Source organism: Pinus tabuliformis, chromosome J (genome assembly GCF_031772625.1).
Source record: "Pinus tabuliformis cultivar Carrire ecotype Pingquan chromosome J, CPIR1, whole genome shotgun sequence".
Classification (NCBI taxonomy): domain Eukaryota; kingdom Viridiplantae; phylum Streptophyta; class Pinopsida; order Pinales; family Pinaceae; genus Pinus; species Pinus tabuliformis.
The window spans coordinates 479,256,765-479,273,480 of NC_142295.1; positions in this window are offsets into that span (position 1 = coordinate 479,256,765).

Consider the following 16,716-nt stretch of genomic DNA (forward strand, 5'->3'; position numbering starts at 1 on the left):
CACTTAGTTTAAGACTATTCACTTGGAGAGCCTGCATGTGCCCCCACTTCAAGAGCATAGTAAAGTCATGTAGAACTTAGAGAAACTATCTTTAAGCTTTTAGTGAAGAATGGAAAAATGTTTGGGTTCAATAACAACCAGTTGAGCATTAAGCTTCCAATAATGCTAGATTTTAACCTAGAGCACTTTTGTGATTTGGAGGAGATGCCCCCTCGTATTTGTGACACATCTTCAGTTGTGAATTGGACTATTACTAACTCTCATTTCCTTCAAAAGTTACCTGATGACTTGGGGAACCTCAACTCTTTAAGAATGTTAAGGAAGGAAATAAAGTACATTATGCTAAGTTCTCTTATGCTTTTCAAGTTTTTCTTGGATATCTACAACGTTTCAAGTAGGAAAGTACATTCTGTTAATGAAATTTTGTCTTGATAGAAAGGCCCAATTTCAAATTCTAATGCTTTCAAAAAACATTGTATAACTGTAATGTTTCTAAAAGGAAAGCATATTTTTTCAATTTAAGTATCATGATCCCATATTCCAAATTATTTTTCAGTAACCCATTAGGCTTTGTAGCTTTGAATAAATCCATGTCTTTTGATAAGATCCTCTTCCAAATTAGAACACAGTTTCCTTCTGGCAATAACCACTTACAATGTCTTGATTTTGTTATTGAGAAAATAGAGGTTGTGAAACAATCTTGTGCCATACAAATACTTGATTCATTGATTATGTATCAATTATGGCTCTTGATTTAACAATGCCTTGATTTTGTTGCTTGAAAACAGAGGTTACACTTTACTATTTCACAGAATTTCTTACAATCTTTCCATAAGTATTGATTTGTAATCTCAATCGCTGAGGGATGACAGTAATGACAAAGGTAATATTCCATGGTTTGAAGTTACCCTCTTACTAAATATTTAAATATATCACCACAATTTAACTGTTAGTTAAAGGAATTGTATTTGATTTGTAAACAATTCATTGCTTGATTTATAGATTTTGATTTTTTCTCTTTTTTATTTTTTTCTCAGATTTGGTATGAGATATCTTCCAATATTTGTGTTCCCTAGTTTCCCCACCATAATTATGAGGTTTAGATTCTATCATTAAATATTCTCAAAACGTTACAACTTTTCTAGTAAGTGTACTTTGAAACATTGTGGTTGCTTTTCCATGGTGTTAATGCAAATAAGCACTACAACTAGTGCCATTATTTAGATTAAGTGCCGAAATCTAGGTGGTCTTGTAATGATGGAGTGATTGTTTTCTAGCTACTAAGGCCATATGCATTTTTATCTCTTATGTTGTCCTGAGATATTCAAATTCAGAATAAGAATTGAGGTCTCGTTTCCACTGTAGATTGCAGTCAGTTTCTTGAATATAATATATAGTAGATTATATTTTACTAATCAATTGTGGATGTGATCCCTCGCAAGAAAGGAAATTCAAAGTGACTTTGATTTCACATTGATTTGTCAAAACATCCACACAGGAAAGGAGATTCAAAGTGACACTGATTTCACACTGATTTGTCAAAATGGAGGCAAGAGAAAAGGAAACTTTGTATTCAAAAATGCTCTTAATTTCATGTGTACATGCACAGACATATTAGTAGAAAATATTGAAGGGTTGCCTAAGTAATATTTTTCATTCCACTACATTGTTTATAGCTTGTAAATAAATAACTCAGAACAATTCATTACACTACTTGTTATTCTTTATTAATCAGTGGTTAATATTTTGATATTGAACTAGCTAAGATTTTTCTTCCTTCTGTGAAATTGTGTGTTCTATAATGCTTCTTTTCCATTCACTATGTATAGCATATAAAGTGTGTCTAATGGAGTAGGAAGATTGGAAAGTCTTGTGATCCTTGAACTATGTTACAAGGCAGAAACCCAACGGGGCAAGGTAGGTGCATCTCCACAAAGGGGTCAAAAATACCAAAGTTGGTATTGGCTAGTGCCTTGAGCTAGAAAAATTCCTTTACCCTTGTATTAACAGTGAATCCAAAGAGGATTCTAATATTATCTTTATAAGGTTTATATTAGTTTTGATTGATGAATAAAATTCATGAGACATGAGCTAGGATGTCCTTGCAAGGTGGTTGTTGATTATTGGAAGCTATGATGGCCATTATGTCAGGCTAGGTGGTCGCACTCCCTTGATCATGAGCACGATTGTGATCAAGATGGAAGACTTCATAGTCTGGATTGATTGTTTAGCAGTGATAATTAGTGGGCTCATTCACAAAAGCTTCTATTTCACTAATCCTTTTTATAGAGTTGTCAGATTCAATTTCCAAAGGTTTTAATTACACTATAGAGTTGAGTTCTGAGAGAGTTGTGATTCACAGTGTTAAGTATAGCAGCTATGACACTTGAATGAAGACAAGCAAAGTAGATGTGTCAGACTCTGTTATAAGCTTACCTGCATATTATAAGGGACTTGGTTGGCTTTTTTATAATTTTATAATTTTATAAACAAGTTCCATTTCATGGAAATGTGAAAAAAAATAGTGATATTGCCACCATGTGGCTCTTGTCATATATGGTTTTATACTTTTTCAAAAAATTCTCTAAGAGTTCACAATGCTAAGATTCACTAGGAACTTACAAAGTTTTATTATTTAGTGAAAGACTCACCAAGATCTTACAAGATTTTATAATTGAGTAAAATATTCGCCATGCCTGGGGAGAGATTCACCAAAAAATTATATATACATATTATATTATTGATAAAATCGCCTTCCATTTTTCCTATATACCATGGAGATTCGCCCATTTATTATACATATAAATTTGGGGGGGTTCTTAAAATTTTCCCTAGTTGGAGGAAGCTTTATCTCAACTGGCAGGTTATTGTACTGCTTGTTAAACCTTCTTATAAAATCTGAGATATCCTTTTTTGGCTTCTTCTTTATGGCGTTAAACTCTGTGAGGAGGTACTCGTGATTTCTCTTTTCACCCCATTTCTTTGTGAAAGAATTTTCAAGTTCCTCCCAAGTAGTGATGGAGGCATTGGGTAGGGCTTTGAACCACTTTCAGACCTCTCCATTGAGGGATTGTACAAAAACTCTCATGACCACATCCATTTGTTCCACGTTTAGGTTCTCAATAAAGGCACAGAAGGTTTCTATGTGTCTCTGTGCTATGTTATCATCTTCCCCATTGAACCTAGGCAGACACTTTAGGTAGTCTTGAGGCATGGCACTTAGGGGCTGAGGTAAATGAAGAGGGGAATATCTATTTAGCCAGAAACCTGGAAGAACCATCTGAATTAATGGAGGGGGATTGAGATTTGCCTGAGGAACTTGAGTCAAAACCACAGTGGTTGGAGTGGCTAGACTGGTAGCAGGGTATGTCAGGGTCTTAGGAGTAAGTCCTGAGTAGTGAGCAACAACGGGTTGAGAGTTGGATGAGGAGGTTGCAAAGGCTGATGAGATGGTAGCATAGGCAGGGGGAGTTTTCTCTTTCCAGACTTTCCTGAAAATTATTTTTTCTGGGTCAAATACAAAATGGGGATTTCTGTTGAGATGTATCTGAGTGAGTGTGAGGCCTTTTAAAAGCTAGGGTGATAAATGATAATGGGGGTTGTGGAGTCACCAAGGTGACGTGGATGCAATTTGGAAACAGACTTTGCTCACCTACACAAAGAGTGCTCAACTTTCTGTATCCTAGGGGGGAAAATCCATCAATACGTTCCCTAACAACGGCACTAGAAGATGTTGTAGCTTCGAGAGACAACCTTGGATTTCTTACAAGACCAATGCCTGGGCACATCTAGATTTGGAGTGTCTCAAATGATTCTCAGTAATAGGGAGACCTCACATATATTTCATATTTATATATAAAAGAGAATGGGTTAGTTCATTCATCTAAAGGTATAAGACATGTATTTCTAGTACTTCTTCACATATGCAGTTCACAGAAATATATGCACAAAATAGTGGAGGCTGAGTAGTTCAAGGACTTTTGTAGAAAAAATGAGAGAGGATAAGGAGAAAGGGAAACTCATCGCATAGAGCATAAAGCTTCAAGAATTCTACACTTAACACATAGGGCTTGAAAGATTAAGACTTTCTATACTTATTTGAGTTAGAGGGAGATATAATGGATGAAAGAGGGACTAAATGTTATGATTCATGTAGCACAGATTGAAAGATATAATTTTAGTAATCCATACAAGCAAATGCATTAATAACGTCAATACAAATGAATCTGTGAGGATGTTACATGCATATGTATTATTAACATATCGATACAAATGAATCTGTAAGGGAGTTAGAAATATTTCTAGCAGTTATGATTGCATGAATTCATATAAGAAACATGAACATAATGGGTTTTAATAGAGGAATCACATACTGTAATACTTGAAGGGGGAATCACCACCATTTCCTTGATATTCTGAAAGATCTGTATTATAAAGCCATACAGTCTAAAAATAACGTGTAGTGTTTTCTTTAGAATTTATGAACCAATGTTAAGTGTTTCTCTCCCCTATTTATCTTGAGAGGAGAGCATGGACATTTGTTACAACAAAAATATCTTTGGTCGAGTTTCATATGTCAAGTTGAATAGCTATCTCGACCAGGAATGGCTCTGTAGCCCAACAACATTACATATTTAATTGCCTCATTGAAGGGAGACACATTACAGGACAATAAATAAGTAAAAAATGAGACAGAAACATGAATAAAATATCTTTTTTCCCGTCCTTGTGATCACCTCTGCTTTAGGTTGCAGTTCACTCTTTGCATGACCTCCTGTGTTGCTTTAACTGACTCCTATCGCTTCTACCTTTACTACTTGAACCATTCATTCTTTAAAGGTGAGAGTGGGCGCCATCAGTTTCATGCAGCAGTACTGAAGCAGGAGACCTTGGGGTGGTACTTTGTCTTCCCTCTGTATGGGACACCATGCCTGATAATTAAATCCTCCTGAGCTACTAAGTCCCTTTTCACTCCTGTCAGCACCAACCTTGATTCTGTGTCACAATGGGCCTTTCTAGATCATCCCATGTCAGGTTTGAATGCACCACCTATTTTCTTGAAAGCAACAAATCTTGACCCATCACGCCTTTAAATCTCCGCAAATATTATCGGCGGCCTAATATGCCTGATAATGCACTCACGGTGTAATACGGAGGACTTTCCTATGCTGGCCCTTCTCACTATAACCTCACGAAACAGGCGAGTTACGATCCCCCTTGGCCCCTTATGATTCAACCCCTTTTCCTTCATGTGACCAGGAGCTATGATCAAGTGTTGAGTCCTCGAGCACTGGGACCATTGAACTACCTGACGGGGGGGGAATTTTTCCTTTGTTACCTGAAATCCCACATACCAGCGATTTACGATGTTTACCCTTTATATTTCCTCTTGACCCCTGTGATCGTCGATCTACAGGATCAGGCCCACCCAAAGTCTTGCCATCGCAATATGGGAGAGGTAGACCCCTTCACCTTTTTCATAGCGCAGGCCAATTATCCAGATGCAAATTATTCATAAGATATGACAAATAAAATATCATATCCAGGAGAATCCCACGCATATCACAATCGCAAGCATGGAGGGACTACGGTGGAGGAGGGCCTTCAATTGTGGGATCACCGATTGTGGTGTTGATGATGTCATCACTACCACATGGCACCTCTTGAGTGGTGACACATGTCAACCAGAAATGCCCCCATAGGACACTTGAAAATTTCGAATCTGCGTGCCACATGTCCTCTATATTGTCACGTTATCTCCGTACTACCACATCATGCTGACGTCAGTTGCCACATGGATTCTTAGGACCAATAGGACTCTGCCATGTAGCCCCCTCAAGGAGAAGAAAAGGGCCCATCTTCCCTTGGTTTTTTCCGTGAATTCTTTTGTTAAATAAAATCAGCCCCTCCTAGGGCTTTAAGACTAAATCTCAAATTCTCGACGATCTTGTGCTATTGGCCAATTTTTCCCCCGCAATTCCTTAAGAATGGTCCATTGGTGCCTTCGATTGTTGATTTGCTAGTATTGTAGGGTTGTGGTATCACGGGAATGCGAGACTACGGGACTACGGCACCTACTATACTGTGATATCGTGGGAATGTGGGACTGCGAGATTGGTGGGCTGCCCACCGCCTATCATTGATTCATTGTGCGCGGGGCCTGCCGATCGTCGATATGCGGGACTGTTCTGGCTTGGACCTGCTGATAGCCGATATACAATATCAACGATTGGCTAATCACACTTTTCGTTGTGTCCTCCCCCGCTGTGACTTCAGAAAAATGCCGATTTGTAATTGCAATGAGCTCCCATATCTCCAATATGCTTTTTGTCTTCCCCTTTAAAGGAAAAAGAACCTCTGAACTTTAACAAGCCATATATTCTCACCCAAAAGTCCATTTTCGGACTTCCATATACCATTGGAAAGCTTGTTCCGAGCAATATGCAAGGGAGAGGGTCCAATTTGGATTTGAGTGCTTCTACAACCTGGAAGACAGCTTCAAAATCAACTGTTCTTTGGCAACTAGGTCATCAGCTGAAGACTCATAATGCAGCGAGTGACAACAGTCTCTATGTATACCTCTTTGTGTTCTAGTTTTCAAGAGTTAAGGAACACTACACTTGTAGAATTTATTTAACTAATACTAGGGAACCTCCTCTAGATAGCCACCAATTACACAAAATGTTTAAAATGTTTAGTTTTTCTCTAGCTTTTCTATTAACTATTATGAGTCGCACTTCTTATACAAATTTACTTTTAGTTGAGAGCCTAAGTAATGATTTATATATATGAATCTAGCCATGCAAAAAGGATTAATGATTTCTTTGAGATTTTCAATCACTATTTCTTAACCTTCACAAAATATGAAAATATGTAGGTTTTGAAGTGTTGGGTTGAATATTTATAAACTAAAATTTGAAATTAATTATTATAAAAGAAAATTACAATATATTGAAAATGATTAAAATAATGTAAAAATTAGAATTAAAATTAAAAAAAAATAGCATTAAAAATATATATAAATTATATATTTTTAATCTTGATTGAATGAAATCCTTTTTATGTATAACCCCAGTGTCTTATATATTTAGCTCCATTCCAAAAACCCAAATTTTTCAGTACATAAAATAATCTCTTTCCATTTTTTATGAATAACCTTTGATACAAATTTTAAGCCAAGAGGCTCATTCTACAACCCAGTATGATGTGTAAGGTTGTTAGTCCGTCATCAAATTTGAAAATTTTCTCATGTCCCAAAATAAAAATTTTAAAAGATATAAAAAATAATAACTATAAAAAAGATTAAAATAATATATGGATCCCTATCAATTCATGTTAGATATGCATTTAAGATGGATCTATGCTGGTATAAATAAAATTGCATAAGAAAATCCTTCCAACATTTTTTGTCGAGAACCTAGGAGCGTTTATTGTGAGGCTTCATAGGAAAAGAGCCAAATACGTCAACAAATGAAGAAGCGAGCGTTTATTGTGAGGATTCACATGAAAATAGTCGAATACATCAACCAGATGAAGAGGAAATATGTCTCATAAGCTATCTTTAAGAAATATGTCTCATAAGCTATCCTTACCCTCCTAGGCATTAAAATATCTTTATTTATCTTTTTTTAAAAATCAACTGATCGATCCTAAGCATCGAAACTATGAAAATGGTGTTGAGTGCGGCAAGATTTTTTTATATATCTTAATATTAATGAAATCATTAGAAAAACCAATTAAAAATATGAAAAGTTTATTAAATTTAATAAGATTAGTTTTATGTTTATATATTCCCAATAAAATATTGAAATAATGTCATAAAATAGCGTTGTTTTAAGAGGCAATTTTATTGGTGAATGGATAATATGAAATCTGTGAAAACTGAGAGATTTAAGGTTTAAAACCCCATGGTTGTGACCTGGTTTACAGAGAGGAGGACAAGAGGTTTACTAATAACTATATGAAGCAAAGTATTGAGTTCCTTTGGGATTAAAAAAAATAGATATAAATAATTATTTTGTTTTAAAAATTGGAATATTTAAAACAAACTTCAAATTATTTTGTTTTAAATTTAAAATATTTAAAACAAAATTCAAATTATTTTCAAGTAATAAAATATTATTTTATTTCACGAATAGGCACTCTACAACCTAGTATAGAGTAGATGTGTAGGTGTAACGTATGTAAATAATTTTAAGTTGGCTCAATTCAAAAAAATAATAAAAAGTTAAAAGTGATATCAGATGGGTGTAAACATTTAATTTGGTGCTTAATTAATAATAAAAAGTTAAAAGTAATATAAAGCCTAGTATTGAGGATGTGTGTAAACATTTAAATGTTGGCTCAATTAATAATAAAAATTAAAGTAATAAAAATAATAAAATTCAATTTGTTATATTTTGATTTTGTTATTAACTTGTGAGAAAGATTTGTTACAATATCATGGCTTATCAATACCACATGCCCAAAAACGATAACTTATTTCACAATCAAAATAGTTTATAACAATATGACAAATTCTTAACCAAAATAGTTTATAACAATATGACAAATTCTTAACCAAAATAGTTTATAACAATATGACAAATTCTTAACCATGGATATTCACCCCCACTTTACCATCGATATTTGTTAACTTGAAAATATGTTTTGTTACAATACCATGGCTTATGAATACCACATGCCCCAAGAAAACATAACTTATTCACAATCAGAATATTTTATAACAATATGACAAGATTCTTCACCATACATATTCACCCCCACTCTACCATGGATATTATTAACCTGTAAATAGGTCTTGTTACAATATCATGCACAAAATACATAACTTATTTCACAATCAAAATATTTTATAACAATATGACAAAATTCTTAACCATGGATATTCACCCCTACTTTTCCATTGCTATTATGAACTTGTGAATAACCTTGGTTACAATACCATGGGCCAATAGTACCACATGCCCAAAAATCATAACTTATTTCAGAATTAATTTTTTTTTATAACAATATGACAACATTCTTAACCACTGATATTCACCCCCACTTTACCATGGATATTATTAAATTGTAAATAAGCTTTGTTACTATACCATAGCTTATCAATACCACATACCCAAAAACCATAACTTATTTCACATTCAAAATATTTTATTTTAATTTAATTTTATAACATTTTTTTAATTAAATCTAGGAGGTAAAATGTTATAATTACTTTTGATATATCTAAACTCTCTACCTCAAGACTACTAAAAATATTCCCATAGAAATTAAATCAAGGATTTAATAAAATTAAAATTAGAAACCTTTATAAATAAAGATTTGAAATTTATATAATATAAATAATATTATTAATAGAAATTAAATCAAGGATTTAATAAAATTAAAATTAGAAACCTTTATAAATAAAGATTTGAAATTTATATAATATAAATAATATTATTAATAATTAGCATAGATCTATTTTAACAAAGGATCAAGTTATGAGAGCCAGCGAAGTGACTAATAATAATAGAGGAAAGATAATGCATGATTTTTTAAAGCTTTTTACGATTATATTTTTTTTGACATGATTAATCTAAAATATAGATTTAACATTTTATAACTAATTGAGTTTTTTTTAATTTAAATATTTTTTTAAATATAATACAATGAGATCAAATTTAAGAGGAAAATTTTAGAGAAAAGAAAAAAAAGGAGAAAAACAAATAGAAGGTAAATAGAGTGATGAGGAAAGAAAGAGAAGGTACATAATGTTTGCGAAATTAGAAGAAACCGTGGTATGACATTTCTAGTGTTGATGGATTGAAGGAAGACGAAGGCGCTGGGTGGCTGTGCGACGACTGCAACCGACTTGGCTTTCATGCGCGCAAGATGCTTCTTCAAACAGGTGCCCCACACGTTCTTCATCTCATTGTCTGTTTCTTCGTGGCAGGTACGAAGCAATAGTAAACCATCTGCACCATAGCATAAGAAGAATATAATCAGCTAATTGCAGGAGTGAACATTAACTTGTGAGAATTTGTGGAAAGTGGTTTTTTTTTTTTTTTAAGTGAGGGGGTCATTTTCACAAAGGGTTGAGGGGCCTCGGTCGTCTTGAGGGGATAAACCAGCAATTCATATCGGTGAATTTAAAAATATTTTATGACTATACTGATGAGGGGCTATACTAAGATATTCAACGTAGCACAACTGTAAAATTATACATAATCTAAATTTATTATAATTATAATAATAATATTTTAGTTTTATTATGTTTAATATTGCAAAACGGTAAACTATACATAAATTAAAAAAATAATAAATAAATAATTGAAATAGAAAAATCTTTCCACACAAGATTTGCACATATATATTACTTAGATTTATTTATATTTCTAATGGATAATCAATTTTTAATTATTATTTTTAAATAAATTAATTAAAAAAATCAAATTTTATTTTACTTTATAAAATAAAATAAAATATATTAAAATAAAATATATTAAAATTTATTTTAATATAGTGGATCAATTATTTTTTAATCGATACTCGTGTCAACTTTTATAGAACACGTTATAAACTCGTTAAAACGAAACCGTCCTAGACAACTTGGTTTCTGTGAGTCAGAGGGATAATTTAAATATAGTTTTTCTAGGAAGTTTGAGATTGATCTCATTTTATTTATTGATTATCCCTTTTTTTTTTTTTATAGAATTCTGATAGAACCAATAATTAAAGCACACAACAATAAATTTAATTTAACTTTTTTTTGTGTGACAATGGAACAAGGTATAAACTACACAACGCATTATTGACTTCTAAACAAAATTATAAATTTATTAATTTAATAAAAACTTCAGTTTAATTTACAAATTGGATTTTGTCCCTTTTTCCTTGTGATCGGTTAAATTAGCCATTTCCTCGTATAATTGTTAGTTGGTCAATTTAGGTGCTATCTGGTTAATAATTATAGCTGTTGGAAGTTCTGCGCTGACTATTTAACATGCATTCTGGATCTGATTCTTCAACTTGTCCTGATGATGAACCACACTCGTTAGTTAGAAACGCCTCGACATATATTCTATCATGTGATTTTAGCCGAAGAATTTTCTTAATCTTGACATGGATCACAGAAGCCTCAATTCACTATTATAAATTTATCTTGCTTAAATTGGTTATTGATTAGTTATAAATATTGATTAGATATAAAAAAACTCATTATTCATAAGATATGTGGTTAAATTATGAATATAGACTTAGTTTAGATAACTCATTATTAACATAAACAACTTATTATTCATTGGATATTAAATAAAAAATTTAATTTTTTGCAAAATTTAAATTTATTAATATTTACTAAAATTTTAATAAAAATAATATAATTTATTTTTTAAAATATATAAATATATATATTTTAAAATTATTAAAATATATTTTTATATAAATATATATTTTTTAAATTATTAAAATATTTTTTTGATTAATAATCATCTATGAAATAAATATTTATTTGGAAAAATTGAATTCACTTGAAATCATAGATTACATATACATTGCACACTATTTCAATATCACGGATTACATATACATTGCACACTATTTCAATGGATAACAAAGCTATATTGGTTTTTATGCAAATAACCTTCTTTTATATATACATTGCACACCATTTGAATAAGTGACACAACTATATTTTTTTATGCAAATAACCTCTATTTTTTTCGAGTTGATTATGCCATTTTTAATTATTCTTGACTTATTTATAATATTATTATGAAGAATGTAATACTTTCTATTTTTTATTAAAAAATATTGTATTAAAAAGAAATTACAATTTAATTTTAAATAGTTTTAAATTATTTAAATATTAGTTAAATGGGAACTGATTACATTTTAACTTATTATATTTCTATAGTTAAATGATTAAAATAATTATTATTCATATGCTAAAATAAATTGGCATTTTCAAGGATTAAAATATTGCCATAATATATTTATGGTGTTAATAATGGTTTGAAGAGAACTAAACAAAGTGTCATTATTCAAATTGTTGACTTGTCAAATTTTGTATTATGAGTCTAAAAGAAATACTAAGTTGTGTTTATGGCATAAGACCCTTATTGTCCTCCATTGGCCATGATAGAGGCCGTAAGACCCATTCTTACTATGCAAAGCATGTTAAAGGTATCCATATTCCTAATCCAAGGTCTTGTTTATGGACATTAAGTGCAAGAAAGCTTTGTTTATGGCCTAAAACCCTTTTTTTATCCCCTTGCCATGGTATAAGCCCTAACCCTCATATGTGGTGCAAAATCATTCAAATGGCACCCATATCACAATTGAAGGTCAAAGATCTTACAGGGATGATCTATGTGGTTATTTGAGGTCTTGTTTATGGCCCTTGAATTAGAGAAGCTCAATTTAGGGCCCAAGCCCCTTATTTTCCTTTCCTAGCCATAACATAGGTCCGAAGATCCATTTTATTCTAAAAAATATTAGTGGTGCCAATGATCTTCCCTAGAGGAAAAACACCACCTATAGAGGTATTGTGTGGTTGCTTCAGGACTAAGTAATGAAGCCTAATCTTAAGAAGCATCAAATATTGGCCAAGCACCAGATGTTCCCTCCCTAATCATGGTCAAGGACTAAGATTCCATGCATGGTGCACAAAACCTCCTAATGATGTTGAAGTCCAACTCAATGGCCTCCAGACATAATTATGGTGCACGAAACCTCCTAATGATGTTGAAGTCTAACTCATTGATCCTACAACCCAATTATGGTGGACAAAACCTTTGAATGGTGCCCATGTCACACTAGGAACATAGATCCATTACAGAGAATATATTGTGTGGTTAGAGGCATTGTTCATGGCCATAAAGCCTAAGAAATTATGTTTAGTGCATGAGGTTCTTGTTTTCCTCCTTTGACCATGGCAGAGGCATTAAGACTCTTCATGTCATGCAAAACATAGTAATGGTTTTCATATTCCTAGTTGAAGGTCTTGTTCATGGCCATTAAGCACAATAAAGTTTTTTTTAGTGCATAAGGAACTTCTTTTCCTCCCTTAACCATGGCACAAGTATTCACTCGCAAACGTGGTGTGAGAAAGCACTATATCCTAGTTCAAGGCTAAATATCACCTAGAGACGATCGATGGACAATCAATTTCTTATTTCATGGTCCTTAAGCCCAAGAAGTTTGATATAGGAATTAATTCCCTTATTTACCTCCTTAGGTCATGGTGCATTCCCTAACTTCCATACAAGGTGTTGAAAACGTCGTAATTGCTACTTAAGGCCAAATCCATGGACCTTGAGCATAAGAAGATTTACTTTTGGTGGAGGGCCCTTTTTTTCTTCCCCCATCCATCATAGAGGCCCCAATACCCATTCTTACCATTCAAAGAATACTAATAATTCCCATATTCCTAGGAGGACTTATTCATTACCATTGGTAAAGGATCTAAGAGATATTCCTAATGTGCAAAATGTAGTATTGTTATGCAAAACCTAGTAATGTTAAATTGTCTGCGAACCATTCCTCCTTCACCATGGTAAAATCCATGAGATCCATTCCTAGTGTGTAAAAAATAGTAATGGCACCCATATTCTCAACTATATGACAATGATCCTTACTTTCCTTCGTCATCCATGCTAAAGAAATCTGAGACCATTCCTAATTTGTAAACCCTATTAATAGTGTGCATCATTTTAATTAATTGTTAATAATTTCCCATATCATCGTTGTGTTGTTACCTTATATAAGTATTGTTACTAGAGATTAAGGTTTATATGCTTTCATGTTGCTTTGGGTTAAATATTCCAAGTGTTAAGGTGAATTGTTTTGTATAATATAGGGTCTAACCAATTTAAAATGAGTGTGCATACAACATGGAATGTCTTTATTAGTAACATGTATGCATTCCATAACACTTACATGTTGTTAGTATATAAAACCAAAAGGGTTCCACAAAGGGAAGCCTCAATCTCTTTGACAAAGGTTGAAAAAGGGATTTGTAAATAGTGGGTATATGCCTTGTCCTTTTCATCAACACAGATCCTTTGCAAGATTAAATTTAATTCTTTGTGGAAACACAAAAAATTGTCAAATTGGATTGTTAGCTTGCTATCAATGATTATATTGGATTTTAACCTCATATTGCTTGCATGCCTTGCTTTTTATGGGTTGTTAGATGGTGTGAATACTTAAGGAGCCAGCAATGAAAATGCATTGAATTTTTTACATATTCTCCTAATCAAGTTTTAACAATTATGCTATAGAGTACTATCAACTAACACAAAAAAACAAAAAATCAACAAATGAATGATTACAAATCATAGTTGCTCACCACCATTTTTTGTGTGTATAATATTGTTAGAATCATGGTTACACAGAGAGGGGGAGGTGAATCTGTGTAATGGCTAATTTAACCAAACTTAATAATTCATCATAATTGAAAACATAACATATACCAACATAATCAATCATCACATGAATACATAAGGACACTAGATATATATGGAAACCTATTGATGGTGTTGGATATCCGTTAACCAAGGGGTATCCCCGATGTGAAGTCCCAATTAGACCTCACACCATTTGGAGTAGGAGCAAAATTAGGCTCAAAAATCAAATGTTAGAATCTTGATAAAATTAGCTTCATATCGAAGAGCTTTTCATTGTGATTCCAACGGTGCGAACGACACTCGAATCCGAGCTCGTATGAAGAAGTTAGAGCAAGTTAAAGCTTAGGCTTGACATGGACAAACAGCTCGAAAAGATGATGTGGCGGAGCTCTTCAGCGAATGAGGAAGCACCAAGTGGTAGGCCACCATTGGCCCCCACATTTCGCAAATCGCATGTCACAGGTGCGTCAGCCTTAAAAATCGGCCTTGGAACAAGCCAGGGTGTGATGCAATAATCGCAATCGCACATCGCAACAAGGCAAGCAGAAAGGCATTAAAGAATTGACCCCGGCAATTGCAATGCGACAAATGGGCCCCGACAGTTGCGATGCGATGATTGGTCCCCGAATAGGGAATGGTTGCGATGCGATAATCATAATCACAAATTGCAATCACACACTGCAGAAAGCAAAGTCCCACATATATAAGATCGTCGATACTCCGTCGATTATGAATTGCGAAGGGATCTCGGATGCAATAAGTTTATGAGTTCCAGTTAATAGTTTCGTCTGGTCCGCCATATCTCAATCTCACATCACCTCACCGCATTCACAAACCATAAGAACCGACAGCCTGTCGGTTCTGGTCTTCGTGGCAGGTATGAAGCAATATTAGACCATGTGCACCATAACATAAGAAGAATATAATCAACTAATTGCAGGTGTGAATATTAATTTATGAGAATTTGTGGAAAGTGGTTTTTTTTTTAAGTGGGGGTCATTTTCACAAAGGGTTGAGGGGCCTCGGTCGTCTTGAGGGGATAAACAAGCAATTCATATCGGTGAATTTAAAAATATTTTATAACGAGGTATTCACTGATGAGGGGCTATACTAAGATATTCAACGTAGCACAACTGTAAAATTATGCATAATCTAAATTTATTATAATTATAATAATAACATTTTAGTTTTATTATGTTTAATATGGCAAAACGGTAAACTATACATAAATTAAAAAAAAAAAAAATTGAAATAGAAGAATCTTTACACACGATTTGTACATATATATATTACTTAGATTTATTTATATATATTACTTAGATTTATTTATATTTCTAGATAATCAATTTTTAATTAATTTTTTTTAATTATTATTTTTTAAATAAATTAATTAAAAAAATCAAATTTTCTTTTATTTTATAAAATAAACTCAGATATATTAATTTATTTTTTAATATAATGGATCAATTATTTTTTAATCGATACTCGTGTCAACGTTTATAAAATACGTTATAAACTCGTTAAAACGAAACCGTCCTAAACAACTTGGTTTCTGTGAGTCAAAGGGATAATTTAAATATAGTTTTTCTAGGAAGTTTGAGATTGATGTCATTTTATTGATTATCACTTTTTTTTTAATAGAATTCTGATGGAACCAATAATTAAAACACACAACAATAAATTTAATTTATTTTTTTGTGTGACAATGGAACAAGGTATAAACTACACAATGCATTATTGGCTTATAAACAAAATTATAAATTTATTAATTTAATAAAAATTTTAGCTTAATTTATAAATTGATTTTTGCTCTCTTTTCCCTGTCACTAGTCAAACTAGTCGTTTCCTCGTCTAATATAGCTGTTAGTTAGTGACTATTTAACATGCATTTTGGATCTGATTCTTCAACTTGTCTTGATGATGAACCACACTGGTTGGTTCGAAACGCATCGACATATATTCTATCATGTGATTTTAGCCGAAGAATTCTCTTAATCTTAACATGGATCATAAAAGCCTCAATTCAACTATTATAAATTTATCTTTCTTAAATTAGTTATTGATTAGTTATAAATAATGATTAGATATAAAAACACACATTATTCATAAGATATGTGGTTAAATTATGAATATAGACTTAGTTTAGATAACTCATTATTAACCTAAACAACTTATTATTCATTGGATATTAAATGAAAGATTTAATTTTTTGCAAAATTTAAATTTATTAATATTTACTAGAATTTTAATAAAAATAATATAATTTATTTTTAAAATATATAAATATATATATTTCAAAATTATTAATATATATATATATATA